We start from the raw sequence: 16,691 nt of genomic DNA, 5'->3' as shown, positions 1-16,691 counted from the left end.
GAGATGCCATAAAAGGCTGCTAGATGAACCATGCCTGAAATATGTATGAAGCTAAAAATGTTGACAGTCTCCATTTGAGAGGATAAAATGATCTAAATATTACAGGTGCCTTGTGTTTGTTATATATCAAAGCAGGTTTAGAGTAAAAGGCGGCTAGTGATTAAACACATTAGATAACCTATAATGGGACAAACAATCCTGGCAACAGTGCTGATCTATGCAGACTTGGCTCATTGCATTATCCCATTAGTTGTACTAATAATTATAGGGATATTATAGCTGAAAAAAGCTCTGAAAGAACACGAACAGTTATTTTTTAGTTTTGAGAAACTTTAAGATACAACTCCGCAGTCAACTAAATCCTTATGACAGAGGAGTTCATGTTAGGGTAGAGCTACTGAGAAGGAGGTGATGCATAATATGACATATCCCCAGAGAAATGCGAGAGAAACAGAAACATCAGGCACATCTGTCCAGCCAGAAGTGCACATCTGCAGACCCACAAACACCATGACAGAGCATTCTGCAGTTGAAGACAAACCTGGCATCAAATTCCTGTACGTCTGTCATCCTGTATTTTCTGGAAAGGGCTCTTTCACGCTTTTCAAGGCAGAACCATAATCAGACATGCTGTCATACAGGGCACAAGTCTACCCCTCACAGATGTTTCCCTGAACTCTCTTCCCTAAGATCTTTTTTGTCAATGCAATAAATCTGTCCCTCCTCCTTTAGTTGACAGCACTGACATTTAGTAGTATTGGGGAGGTTTCTTTAAGGTGGTGGAATCTATTAAACATAAATGGTAAAGATGTTATGGCTACTTCTTATGTATGACACCTGAAACTCTCCCATCTAAAATGTTGGACCTCATAAATTTCTTTTTCAACCACTCTTTTTCAGAATTGAAGCAATGTTTAGGATCTCATGTCTCAGATTTCTTTTTCAGGAGCATAAGGTAATGCCAGCATTTGCAACCAATCTTTTGACAGTTTACTAAATACAGTGCTCTTAAATTAACATAAAAAATATGTTCAACCAAATAAAATTATAAAATATGTCCCTCAGAATCTGCTGCTGTCTGCAAAGTAATTCAGGATTATGTTACCAAAGAATGTTCTCCTATAACACATGGAGCTACTTTTTTTAATGATGTCTTTTTCACCTGAAGTTACTATGAATATGAAAATTTGATGTATCAGCTTCACTTCCTTATAAGGGCATTTAAAATATCTTCTTCATTCATCCCAAGGTCTAAGATTGGAGTCAACCCTTCAGTTATGTCGTTTTCTGTCTGGAAAGTTTTCCAACACTTACAACTCTTCAGAAAAGTTGAAGCAATATTTTTCCCCTAGCTTCATTCAACTCAGTGTCCCAAAGTATTGCAGATGACACTGTCACTCTTTCTTGAAGCCCTATATGACATCTATATGAACAAGCAGGGATAAGCTGACTACTCAGCAGTCAGTTCAGGTCACAGATCCAGTCTCATTTTCCTAATACATGTTATGTATCTTGAATTATGATTCTAAATTTCTCACATGGCTAAGAGATTCCCATACTATCTCCATGAATATTCCATTTTCTGGAAAAAATGGTGGAGAAAAAGAATGGCTTTTTTTCTTGAATTACTCAGGGTAATTAATCTTTTTTTTTGTATTTCACTTTAGACATAGTCCAGGCTGAGAACACAATGTTTATCAAGTTCTTCTGTGGTCATGAGCAACACAGTGGTTTCCCAAGAAATAAACATGCCAAGTTTGGTTCTTCTTTACTTTAAGGAAAATTTCATATCAGTTTAAAATGCTGTGGAAGGCAAAAAAAAAAAAAAAAAAAAAAAAAAGGAAAAAAACCCATCAAACAAAAAGCCCTCCAAAAACCCAAAACCAAGCAAAGGAAGTAGGGGAAGGGGAAACCCAACACCCCAAAAAATTTACAAAAGAAAGATTAGTTGAGAAAAAATTAACTTCCTGAAATAAGAAGTAGCTTGAGGCTGAGGCTCTGAAAGTGAACATCAGGTTCAGCATATTATAGCAATAGATGCTAGAGAGGATATAAATTTATAAACTCACTTCCAAAATTCCAGAAGTTTATCCTACCTTGTGGGTGAAGGTTTCATCTGTACAACTATAACAGCAATTAAAGATACACATATTCTTTGCAGCATAACACCACCAAATTATATGAAGTTCAAATCAAAAGATAGCCTGAATGAAATATAACTCTGTACCAAGAAATAGTAGAAGTAAATTATTACTATTCCTATGCAAATAATTGAAGAAATAAGCAGAAAGGTAAAAACATGTACTAGAGAGATGTATCCAAGAGTTATCTTTGGAATTAAGTAATTGATAATAATTAAATTTAAAAAAAACACAAACAAACATCAAATTTCATTGAATTCAAATAACTTAAACTTTCATTAGTTCAGATGACAGCCTTCTTGAGCTCTACTGTTTTCATTACTTGTCAAATGACTTCATTTAGTAATATAATCTACTGGTGATTAAGCCTGTTTACTTCAGAAAATTATGAGTTTGTGATTGAAGGACACATCTTTGCAGTTTTGTGTTAATTGAATATAATAAAGATGACAGAAACTAATCATGAAGGAGTGAAAAAAAGGAAGAATTGATAGTATTTGGAGCTGGAATGGAAATATTTATATCTGATATACTCTTGTGTTACAATTGCTGTGTAGGCTTTTGTCAGAAGAAAACAGCAGAGTGTAAAATTTTTAATCAATATGAAAAATGGTGCCAGAAATTGTAAAAATTAGAAACAGAGTAAATAATGTATTCTCTAAACTCTCTCTGGTCTGTTTTGCCACAGTAAATTTCAGGAGTCGCTTACACCTGTTGTCTTGTGTTTCAGAACTCCTTATTTCCTGCTCTGGACATGAGAAGAAGTATGTATGCTTACAGAATTAATTCCTGTTTTCATAAATCTCTGTGCCCTCATGATGTATGACTGAGTTGTGATACTCCTCCTTATTGCTGTAGTCAATACTAGCAAATGCATAGCTAGGCAAACTCGTTTTTCTATGCACTGAAAGTCTCAAAGGTAAAATAAGTACTTTCATTACCACACCCACATTGTGCAATCCACTTTCTGTAGTTCCAGAGAACTATTGAAATAACAAACAGGATATGTACTGAACCTGGTTAGGATTGCAGCTGAGTGAATTCCATTAGAAACCTCTTTAGCTGACTCATATCCTTTATGTAAAATTCCTCTGTTGTACTGTGTTTTCAAAAATTATATCTTATGATAGCTACTGGTGCTACTTAACTTTTGCTTGTAATGAAATACTTAATCATTAAAGAAGCTGAAGAAATTAAGTAAATAATTTTCATAGCATGTCACTATTTTTTTCACTATTTTTTATTTTTGGTAGTGACATCATATATATATATATGTGTATATATATATATATATATATGTGTATATATATATAAAGTTTCTCTATGTTTCAGCAGTGGATAAGGGCTGCATGTGTGTATAGCAAGCAGCAGTAAGTGACCTGAGTTCTTGTTCTACAGACAGATGACAGAAAACAGATGAGAAATAAAATACTACATAAATACAAATAAATGGAAAACACAGCAGTGGTGTATTTCTTACCAAAACACAGTTCTTGACTCTTGGTTCTTTTGTGGAAAGTACAGTAATTTGAATGAGCAAGATCAAAGCTTGTAGTAGAACTTAGCTGCAATGTTTTAACGCAGTCTAATGATTTGAGACTGAGCAAAGATGATGTAAAGGGGACTTTCAGGGAGTTTCCTTTTAAGGAATTAAACTGCTAAAACATTTAAAGCACATAAAAATACAAAATTAGAATGAGATACCTGCTCATCATAACCTTATTTCTAAAGAAGACAATTTAGACCAGCAGCCATGATTACCATGCTAAATGATGGGCTTTTAGACTGTAATGCAGACACCTTTAAAATTATTTTCTAAATGTAAAGATTACTATTGTTACTTGTATCAGAAAAAGCCAGAAATTCTAATAGAACTACTCCTTGGAACTGTTCCTGACCACATGAAAAATTCCTTGTTCCATAAGACAGACATGGATCTGTGGTCTCAATTTTTTCAAGCTGTTTACCCCACTGCAAGTTACAATTATAGCAGAAAAAAATCATTTTAACTGTGGGAAATGAATGCTCTGTTTTTTGGCCAATACTAAAATGATAAGGAAATATGAAAGTTCCTTACCATATCATTTTTTCAGTAGCAGATATTTTGTATCATATTGCCACAGTTCCAGGTTTACACAGGACTTTCACAATTGCATTGTGTCAGTGACTCCATGGAACCTTTCTCTGAACTTGAGTGGTCTGGTCTTAGTTAGAATTGATTATTTTGCAGCCAGTGATAGAAATACTTAGGCACCAGGGTGCATCACAGCAGTGCCTGCATGTAAACCAGACAACTGAACAGGATTTATGCATAAGCAAGGTAGACACTCAGGAATTTAAATCAGATGACTCCTGAATAAATAGATTATATTAATCTTATTTTTCTGTTCTTTCTTTGATTTTTTTTTTTTTTTTGGTTAGTCTGTTTCTGAGGATGAATGAGAAGGTGATGAGCAAGACAGGTAGCATTCCTGTTTGTAGTTCTGAATGTCTCACTTTGAGTATGTACATTCGATGAAAATTCACCATCTATTCACTGTCAGGAAAACACAAGCATTGAAGTTCATAACAAAAGTATTGTTAGAACAAAAACCTCAAGGAAGTTAATGAACTGCCAACTTAGACATCCTTTATTTTCACACCAGAACTGAAGTACTTAGGAATTCTATTTACAGCTTTATAATCAAGTGACTCTTTAAACTTAGAGGATCCAATTAATTAACTAGTAAATATTAAGAGGATTTTTGTTCTCTAAGTGGATAACCTCTAATAGGGCCTATAAATACTAAAATGAAAAAAATAACAGAGGTCAAACTACAACCTGAATATTAAATTGCATGTCTTCCTGAAACACTGACTTTTTGAAAGATTTTTCACTGCAGGAGCTTCTAGATATATATATGTCTCTTAGGCTTTTGCAGTTTGCAGAGTCACAGACTAGTTTGAGTTGGAAGGGACCCACAAGGATCATGAAGTCCAACTCTCAAGTGAATGGAGCATATGGGGATCAAACCCACAACCTTGACATTATTAGCACCATGCTCTGACGAACTGAACAAATCTCAGGGTTTCTTCATGTCCTTGTGGCAGTGCTAAAGCTGAGTGAACAACAGAGTGAAATTTTTTTCATTCATCCACCCTGTCAAAAAAAAAAGTAAAATAAAAAAATTAAACTAAATTAGCTGAATACTAAAAGAGTAACCTATGCAAAGGAAACAAGCAACCCCCACCCACCAAATCCTCTCAGCTGTTTTGAGACTTTTCCAAGATAATATTTTGAGATATCTCTCTCAATTCAGGAATATTTTAAAATATTTGCAAGGGCACTTTTTTTTTGAAAGTAAACATTTATTGAATGAATGAGGCAAGAAAATTTTATCTGAATGCAACAGTGACTGCCTTCAAGTCTGAAGTCAGGATAAGTTGTAGTGGTTCTGTAATTCAAACCTGGCTATTTTCCATAGAAGTAACTGACATCCCTTCAAGTCATTCAAGACACAAAATAACAGATTGTGACAGCTCATGCTGAGATCCATTGATTAATATATTTGGACACAGCTAGACCTTTGTGACTTTGTTTTCGATCAGTTTGAGATGGCATGAAACAACTAGCACTTATATTGCTCAATTCTTTTTAAGTGCTAAAACCCTAGACTTATCCTAAAGAGAGGCAACTTCCCAATGATTTTAAACTCCTAAACAATATTTTAAAATTATATCTCCTATTAAGACTACTGACAAATTTTTCTTAGGTGAAGAAAGTTCTGGGTTCAGATATCATCAGATGTTATTCTGAGTACCAAAGAGATAGTATAGAGTCATCGTTCTCTAAAATAGTACAGATGATAGAATTTTCTCCATCAAATTAATAAACTCAACTCTATTGCTGGCTGCTGTTAATTCAAGAGCACTTTATTTTTGCAGGAAAAATGAATGGCAATTATTCAAAGATTATATGTTGAGGAATATATAGTGATGAATAGCATGCTGATTACATGGAATCAGCTTTAGAAAAGAATCCTGTGAGCTGTGATCATAGATAATGACAATTATATCATCTTTTCAGATAGAGATGTTCTGTTATGAAGAATGATTAATTTTTTCATGTGCCAAGCTCTACCATTTGTCCATTCCTTCAAGATCACATGGTAAAACTTGGAAATGGTGGCTAGAATTGTAGACATTGCATTTGGTACATGGTTGGCTTGTTAGAGCCTCCTGGGAGCTTCCCTCAGGATCTAGGAATCAATGCAAAATAAGTCTTATAAATGTCTAGATTCTTATAGTATGGCAAAGTGTTTGCAGGGATTTAAATTGGGCCATACACTTTTGATTCAAATTTTCTAGAAATCAGTCTAGAAAGAAGAAAAGATTGATTTAATGAATAAGTCCTTAAAACCTGTGACTTGGATTTCCAGTCACTCTACTAATGATCATTTCTAAATAATGACTGAGTTCCAGTTATGAGGCTGTTTAATCTATAAAAAGATAGGAAGTGAGGAAGAAGACAGTCAAGGTGGTTCTGATACATCTGAATGAACATTACAGAAGATTTAACAAGGGCTGTGATTTAAATGGAAAGGGATAGAAGAATGCTAGATCACTTGACTATTCTGAAATGCTGAAGTACATTAAACAGCAGAAAGCTGCATAGCTTTCAGTTTTCCTTTTTTTTTTTTTTTTTAATAGCCAGAATTTGGGATGACAGATTGAAAGCTTGAAGATATTGTAAATGTTTTGTGATGTGACTGTCAAGAAATGTATTATAAATGCTGCTGTTAACTGCAGGGAATGCCAGCTGCTGGAGAAGATGCAACCACACAAACTGGATAGTCTCCTGACACGTGGCAATTTCCAGGATAGTTTTCATGCCATATGAAACTGTTCTCCAAAGAGATGAAGCTGAAAGCAGCCTAAGCAGAATGCATGTCCTACAGATACTAAGAAATGCAATTTTTGTGGCAAGGGAACAATGTTTTACCCTGTCCCATAACTGCAATAGTGTGTCCATGGGGTCCTACATTAATTTATGAGTTTAGCTAGGATATGGTGGAGATGTGATGGTAGTTAAAAATAATTATTTTTTCTGGCAATGTAATTTTGCATACAGAATTTGATTGCCCAATAAATATTATCAATTACCAGATGCATTAAATAAATCTGTAGTTATAAAGCATCTTTTATATATCATTTAATATGATATAGCTGGGACAAAAGGATAAAATTGCATTATTTGATTGTTAAGTAGCTTTCTTTTGCACTTTTAGGAATAAAGTTGTGTGGTAAGACTATCTTACTGATGTGATTTAAACTGTTTGTCACAAGAAAAAAGAAATTTATTAACAGAAACAAGGGCAACTTGAGAGGAGGAAAACTAAAACTGTACAAGTCATTCTTATGCCATAAGGTTTATCAAACAGAAAAATTTCCGAAAGATGATGTCTGAAAACTGAAAAAGTTTTTTCAAGCATGAAAGCAGCAATGTGCAGCTTCAGAAGGTTTTTAATTTTAGAAAAGAAACAGAAAATTATTTCCCCTTCTCATGACAAAATACAGAAAACAGAATCTATAAATGTACGGATGAAAAATTCATTTGCCTTTTTCCTGCAGTGAGTGAAGCTGAATTCAAAGCTCATTAAAACACCCACCATTAATACACATTAGTATGTGCATCTTAATTCTAGATTTAGGGGATGAATGGTTGGCCTAATGTAAATTTTTGCTTAGTAAAGTCAGTGATCCTGTCAGAAAGGTGGAACTGTTCTTAATTTTTAAGTCTCATGAAATGCCTGGGTTTCTGAAAGCAGAAAAGTTTTCACTAAAAAAAGTGAAACAGTACTCATGCCCAGTTCTGGTCATGTCTCTCTGCTTAATGATTCAATTGCTATTCTTGTTCTTCTATGAACAATAAAATAATAAATCTTTCCCCATAATGAAATCCAGACTAACAAACTTCTGTTCTAAGAAACATTAAGACTTTGTTAATTTCAGACAGTTTTCAAGCATCTGCTTATTATTTGTGATTCTGTCAATGAAAAAAAAAGGAAACTGGTAGATGTCTGAGTCTTTCTTTTTGTTGTTTGTTTTTAGGGGGTTTTTTTGTTGTTGGTTGGTTGGTTTGGGGTTTTTGGGGGGCCTTGTTTTCTTGTTTGGGGTTTTTTTTTGTCAGATTTTTTTTTGTTTGCTTTGTTTTGTTCATAAAGAATTATAGAAATATAGGTAATGTAGGACAACCTGCCACTCATATAGGGACTACTGTTATCACAGGAGCATCACAGCTTTAGCTTTGTCTAGTTGGCTCCTGAAAATCTCCAAGCATCAATGTTCTGCAGCTTCTTTGGACAACATGTTCAGATTTCATACAAACTCCTAGTGCAAAAGTCTCTTTCCTCTGTCCAAACATCCGAAGCTGGAATCTGCAGATATTATCCATCATTATATCATCTGCTACTACCAAGAAGAGTTTGCTGACACTATCTTAGCAGCTTTTTCAAACAGTGGTATTAGATTAGGAAAGTATTAGATTATTTTGAGCCTCCAGTGCCTGCATGATATGTCAGGTATTCAAGGCCCCTGACAGTGTGCATGATCTGCTGATGATAACCATTGAAATGTGGTCTGATCTACAGTTTGCCATATTCCCAATCAGAATATTTTGCTGCTTCATGGTAAGCGTGGTATGCATAGTGACAGGACTAGGGATTAGTTTGAAACTTAAAGTCAGCAGGTTTAGATTAGATATTAGGAGGAAATTCTTTACTCAGAGTGGGGTAAATCACTGGAACAAATTTCCTAGAGAAGTTGAGGATGCCCCATTCTTGGAAGTGTTGGAAGTGGAAGGCCAGGTTGGATAGGGCCTTGAGGAAACTGTTCTAGTTACTGGCATCCCTGTCCATGGCAGGAGGATTGTAAATGGATAATCTTTGGGGTCTCTTTCAAGCCATTCTGTGATTCTTTGATATTTTCATAGGAATAAATTCTAGTGGTGAATTATTTGCTTGAAACAAATTTATGAACACAGAATATAGAAATTAGCATTTCAGTAGTACTAACGTCTAAAACCAAAATTAAACTTTATCTAACAGTGTATAATAGCCTGGTATTGTTCTGTGGCTATTTATGTCAACACAAGGACAAGTCTGTAAGAATTCTTTTGTATGTTTGCTACAAGTTTTAATGTATTTCTTCATACAACAGTGCAAATGTTAGTAACACACTGGCATACAAAATAAGGTAAAGTCAAACAATTTAGCAGAATTTAATGACATGATTTAGTTGCTTGAACTTAAATCATAAATGCACGGTACATCTCTGGATCAAATGTCTTTTTCTACTGGACTCTTTCCATATCTAGAGAATCTAAAACTGAAAAAAAAACCCCAAAAAACCAACAGATCTTTGCTCAAAAGAAGCATTGCTTATTAACTATTCAAAATATTTTAGAAGATTCCTCTTGTTCTGTGACCTTTCAGCACCATGCACAAAATTCAGGTTTCAGACTTTTAATCTCTGCTAAATTTCTTCCTATAATCTTAAAAAACAAATACTAAAGTGTGTATTCTGAAAAGGTTTTTGTTTCAATGATGTTTGTTCTCATTTAAAGTGAAGTACATGCACTTAAAGAAGCTCCCTGAATGAAAGGGATCTGGAAAACATTGAAATTAAAACAAATATTTTATGAACAATTTTTAATCAAATATTTAATTGAACAAGTATTACCATGCATGCTAGCAATAAGATGTAGTTTTAATGAGTATGTATTTTTGATTTCTGCATATATGTTTGATGACACACTGAAAAGGCAATGGAATGCAGACTTGATAAGAAGTTCATCTCATTTCACACACTTTACCCTGTAAGCCCACCCTAGTGTTTCTGCACATTAATTACCCATCTGTAATAGAGGAATAATAAAATATCTTTACCTTCTAGGTCATCAAGTACACTAATATTAAAATAGTTGATAATATGTTTTTCTGATACACAGTACAGCAATATTAGGAATTTAAATGCAATATATCATATAATTGAAATCTAAGAAGCTGTCATGATTCATGACTGTTGAAGGGCTGGTAGCACTTATTATTTTCTTTTTTTTAAGAAGGGGTGCAGTAAAACTTCTGACACTGATGTTGAATGAGGTGTAATATCCATTCTAGATGAGAAGGTGCAGTACAGTGCGAAGAAACCCTCCAAGCAGAATATCATGGCTGAACCTGAATGCTTTTTGGATGTCCACTTTAATGAAAGTCCACTAAATGAAATAACTTTTCAAAAGGGCCAATGAGTATTTATTGCAAAGTTACCTCAAAATCTATTTCTGGGGGAAAAGAACACACCATTTATATGGAGCTAAAAATTTATTGACAGCCCAATAAATATTTTAACAGAATAATAAAAATGCATCACTTATTATAAATCCTGTTACAATAACATTATCCTTTACAGTCCTAATCAATATAGAAAAGTCACATTAATAATACACTTATATTATTATAAACACTAATATCAGTTGCCAGAGTAGGCCAAGGCAAGCTCAGGGAAGCCCTGAGTGCCTGCACTGTCAGGTCAATACAAAGCTCATGTTTTTATGACTATTAATGGCAGACTTATTTACTTGTATATAACAAGATCTATGTGGACCTATTTTTATACCAGTCTTTGCAAGCTTGTTTACTTCATCATGTGTCTGGGCAATCACCTATCCAATTTTAATGTGAAGATGCCCATTTTTGCTGATGTATTCAGTTTTTTTCAGCAGAATTTGCATCCGATGTCTTTATTTATTAATAGTAAAGTCAAGATTAGATGAAAAAAAATTGGAGAGAAATCTAATTATTTTGAAAGAAAAGAATCTCTAGGGGAAGTTGAAAGACAGTAACATTTCAGCAATGCAAAGGAATATAAATAATTTTGTTGTTTAGACAATTAATGTTGACAGCGCACGTAGACTATTTTCCCTTGTGCAAGTCAATAATATCATACTCCTCTACAAGAAACTCTCTGCTACACTTTGTGACACAGACCATAATGAAAAAAACAGCCTGGTATTATTTTAGGAAGACATAATCTCTATACAGATTTCCCCAATTTGCAAAGAAGACACCAAAAAATTGACCCTGGAAAAGAGGTGTCTTTTCAGTTACATCCTTCTCTTTGCTAATGAGAATCTCATCTATTTTCAACAACTGTAATTCTGAGGTAGTTTTTAATGGAAACAAACAAAAAGCTGCATTTAAGAAGCCTGTTTATTTTGTTATAAATGAGTGGCAAGCTACTACAATGTCAGGTTTATCCCCGTATCTCTAGCCCTCTATCTGTCTTGGTTTAAAATATGAAACTGAACCAGCTTGGCACATGCTGTTCAAGAATACAGTCCAGGAACAGGCTCATCTGTTTTCTTAGACATGTCTCTCTCTCTGTGTATTCTTGTTGAACTTGTTCTGCAGTTTATGACCAGCTGAGCACCAGCTGGATGAAGACATGAACCTGTTTCCCAGCACATGACTAAGAGCTCTAACAAAAAGCTACAGAACTGGTACTTTTCCTAGACTCTTTCCAGTGATCTGAAAATTTAATTAAATAACTGGAGCAGATCCAAGGTCACAGTACCAGATCTTTCGCACTGCAAATTTAAAAGGACATTTTACTGGTTTATAGGAAGCCTTAATTCATTACAAATTGAAAATCAAATAAGAAAGGTTCTTCTTTGGCCAATATTCAAAGTAGACAAACTTTGTATATAATAGTGTTTGAGATCATACATTGCCTGATGCTTTTGAACATTTAGGAACCGTTTGTTGAAAGGTTTAGTTCCTAAATAATGCAACAAATACATGCTTATGGCAAAGAACTCAAATCCAAAGATCTATTTGTGCCGCCAAAGACCTTAACTGGCCATCCCCAGATCACCTTATCTTTCATACTCTGTGAGCATTAGTTTATTCACAGACTACATTTTTAAGCTAAAGAGCAGGTTTCTAGTTAAAAAAAAAAAATAAAAAAACCCAAATAAAACCAACACCAAAAACACTTCAGTATGAATATATGACTGGAACTCTACATACTTATCTTCTTTAAACCTATACAATCCTCCAGTGCCCTTCTAGTCATCCCAGCACCCTTATACAACACTCTTTGTCATAGGAGGTATGTCCTTAATTTTCTGTTGCAAAAACAACCCTTGCGTTTGCTCAGTACTATTATTTCAGACATTCTGCAGTGAATGAAACCTACAAAATATTGTAATTGCATCTTAGAGCTATAGCACACCATGCAGGGTTTGGATTGGGACCCAGTGTCAAATGATTTGTAACATGGATGCAGCCTGTCTCCTCCAGAACAAAATACTGGCCCTTGGCTTGCAGGTGCAAAGAAATAGCCAGGAGAGTTCATGCACCTGGCAGTATAATTTAAGTTTATAATTTAATTTAAGAAAGAAGTGGGACCAATTAGCACCTATTCAAATGAGGAAAGAAATGCAGGCATCCTTAAATGCATGAGTGTTACTGACACTAATTTCAGTATCTTAAATGATCAAATATTTGAAGAAATACTTACAGAACAAGCCCCCAAATGATCAAGCCCATTTCAGGGATAATGCGGCAGATTCTTTGATGAATGTTTGTGTTTATGGAGTGATTCCCATGTGGCTCGACTGCCACTGTTAATAAATCCAATAATTTCTTTCAGAAACAACATCAAAGATTTTCAGGCCCTCTTAAGCTCAATTGAATGTGCAGGCTCTTATTTATTAATTTATTCTTTGATATTTTTCTTCATTTTTAAAGATCTCATTGATTTGAATTAAACTGTCCCCAGGCTGAGTTTGGGAAACTTTATTCTTTTATTCTGTCTTTCAAATTTTGTTTGCTTGTTTGTTTGTTTGGTTTTTTTGTTTGTTTTTTTTATTCTTTTCGTTGGCAGCATGTTTGCTTCAACTTTTTTTTCTGAAGGTTTTACAGTTCCACTCACACTTCCCTTTTTATTAATGATGGTAAAACTAAAACAGCAATTAAAGGACTGCTCAGTTTTTAAAGAATATGAGCTCCTGGTCATTAAAATGACTTCTCAAATGTTTAAATTTAAAATGATTTTTAATGTACTTAGAGCTTTTCTATTTGTTACCTTTTGTTCTGAATGTGGACTGCTCCTTCAGACAAAATATCCGGTCTCATTTTTGTATGCCAGAAAAGACCAGGAAAATGCTGAACATTCCAAATTTCTTTATTGTACCTTTTATAATGATAGGATCTTAAAGTACAAAGGACCATGATTTATCTTGTCATATTTCTTATTCTTTTTTTAGTTTACTAGGTGCAAGAGAATGTCACCTAAAATATAAAGAAACAACAGGTTTCTAAACTTTTGTTACATTCTGCTTATTTTTATTATATTTTTACCTCAACACTGTTTTATTAATATTAAGAATTTTTGGTACAAATCTGTTTCCTTGGTATATGAAAGTACTATGTTTTTGTTGCCAAAGATTCTGGGATTTTTTTGTTTGTTTTTTGCTTGTTTATTTATTTTTACATTGTATAAACAGATGTGAGAATATTGATCTGTGTGTTTATGTTTAATTCTTTAGGAGTAATGTTTCAGAAGATCACTAAATCAGACCTTATCAATGAAAGAAAATGGTATTACTTTTGTGGTTTCACTCCTCTACGTAGTGTCATTTATTTAACAGCAGCATATAACAGCTGCCCTTGAACTTGTAAGAAGGACATAAAGTGACTCAGACCACATGTTGAAGACTGTAGTCCATCACTGCCCCTGCTCTATCTGTTATGTTGTTGGAAAGATTAATTTTCCAGTATTATGACTCTAAGAGCTTTCACAAATATTATATTCAAAAAAAACCAAACCAAAAACCAGTAGTGTAATACAGAGCTAAAATTATAACACAGAAATCTCAGACCACAGAAGTAAGGCTTGAGTATGCATGCTTGATTGCCAGAAACCTGAAATAGACTTTATGTTTTAATTACAGTCATTCATGTATGTTGACATTTTTATATAAGGGTTAGTCCATAAATCAAAATATTCAATGAAATGCATGTTTATTCTCTTTATCTAACACCCTAGAAATGTTCACATTATGCAACTGTTAATTAGAAGGCACAAAGATGAAAATATTACTGTATAGTAAATGATACAATCTTTCTTAAAGCTATACATATAAGGACTTTGTTTACACCTGTAAACTTTTATAGAAAGGAGGTTTCAGTAAAGCACCTAGAGACAAACTTTTCAAATACTTTTAGTCATCATTTTAGTCCTTCAGTTTCCTAGAAATAGCACTAGAAACACTGAAAAAGTAATTTATTTGATTTATTGATTTAGAAAGATGAATTTTATAGTAAAATAATATAATGTGTTTCTGAAGAGAAGTGTGTTGTGGTTTAACCAAGTCGCGCAAGTTAAAAATATAGTAGCCTCAAGCATCTTTCTTTTTCACAGACTACATTTTAAAGTGTCTATCTTTACTTGATTGTCAAGATAGGTACTTCAAATTCAAAGAACTATTTTTTTAGATGGTTGCAGATAGCGAAGATGAATACTTCCTGCTCTGTGTCAATATCAGTATTCATGGGGTAAATAGGAAAACTCATGATGGTAAACACATCATTTTTAAGCCCAGTAAAAATAAAGATATTGAATTCAGTGGTAGATATTTGCTCTCATTCTTGAACTCACCTTGATATTTCTTAATAGGACTTCAATTACTTGATTTTCATGTTCTGAAAAACAGTTATAGTGAAGAAACCTTAAGCACTGCTCAAGGTTTGGAAGTTGTCTAAAACCTACACATGGACTGCATAGATATCCCCTGTCCTTCAGGAGCTTGTGTTTGAAACAGATTAAAAGTTCTAGCTACAAATCCAAGATTCCTTAGCACTTTCACAATTGAAGAATGGATTTCCAGCATCCTTCTAAGCAGCAGAAATTACATTTTCATTGTGTAAATAGAATAGAAACCTGAGTCCCAATTTACAGTTATCTAAATTTGGGTATGTGTAAAACTGTACCAAATGATTAAAACACCAAGGAAGTTAAACTGTGGTGAATCAAAACTACTGATAAGTAAGTGTCATTTCAACAAATGATAACATTTTATGTTAAATTAATGCTGTATTTGAAGGTAATGAAAACTTGTATTTGAAGGTAATGAAAACTTGTACTTGAGAGGAAAGCATAAATAATGCAAATGTTAAACAGTAACTTGAAATGCAGGTCTTTCTTTTCTATCCATAGGATGAAAAACCTAATATTTAAATTCAACTTCACTTAATCCAAGACACATGTCCATCCTGTCTCTATACGCTAGCTGCTACATTACCAAAGTCGTACGTCACTAGTACTTCAAGAGCACTTTCATTGTCTTCTTTTTCTTAGCCTGACTTTTGAAGTAAATATTTCACAAGTAGAACAACCCCACTGCATCAACAATTCAACAGGATCAGGGCTGATGTTTGCAAGGCTTTTTTATTTTTATTATTTTTATATCGTCCAGATTGCGTCATATTAGGAACACTTGGATGCTGAGAATTTTAGACTGGGGCCCTACTTGTGAATCTATTATGAATTGAAATTTTCTATAAAACCTATCCATGGTAGGATTCTGAAAATCTAAGTACTGACAATCTACCTTTATTAAAAAGGTAAAAAAAAAAGAGGTTGTAATGAAATTCATGCTTTGTTTCCAACTATTCAGACTCCAGAAAAAATTAATCAAAACACATACCAGTGTAAGAAATTAATTTTCTTCTGAGCAAAAAGAAAGTTGTAAAAAAAAAAAGAAAGATATTGTGACTTTACACTGTAATGGGTTTTACTATCCTAACCATTTGTTGTCTACTATAGCAAAAGCATTTTCTCCTACCAGTCAAAAATTGTCTTCAGTGCTCCAAAGGGACAAATCTGTTTGTCAGCAGCTATAATATCTTTTCCCCATGACATTATTTTCCCATTGATACTGTTAATTAACAGTTTTCAAATATTATATCATGTTTTAGTCTTTAAAACATGCAAATTCATGGGGAATATACACTTCCTATACTATTCCCAGACTTGTATAACCTCTACTAATCTGTCTCATTTATTAATAATAATAGGAAACAGATCAGTTCTACCTCAGGTCTCAGCTGCCTGTGAGAACTGAGAACATTAGGAACATTCACAATGGGCATGTGCTGTAATCCATCTGCCACAAGCTTATGCGGTCAGGGCTAGATGAGAGGGATGTGATGCATTATATTAGCTTCCAACATTTTCTCAGTCACTGTGATAATGGGATAAAAAATGTGGAGTGCATTACCTCTTCCAGATACACTCACCACCTTAAAATCATCTGTTTTGTATGATTTAAGTTCCAGAATTAAAATTACCTTGGAAAAAATAATGTAAAAATGTAATATTTTTTCTTGTGGTGAATATATGAACTTTATTGCTCTTCTGATTTTTCATGATTTCTAATTGCTTCATGTACTCCCATATTTGAAATAACAGAGTTGAAAATTCATGCTTCTCTGAATCACTTAAACT

Source organism: Corvus cornix, chromosome 1 (assembly GCF_000738735.6).
Source record: "Corvus cornix cornix isolate S_Up_H32 chromosome 1, ASM73873v5, whole genome shotgun sequence".
Lineage (NCBI taxonomy): Eukaryota > Metazoa > Chordata > Aves > Passeriformes > Corvidae > Corvus > Corvus cornix.
Note: the sequence above shows the minus strand (reverse complement) of the source record.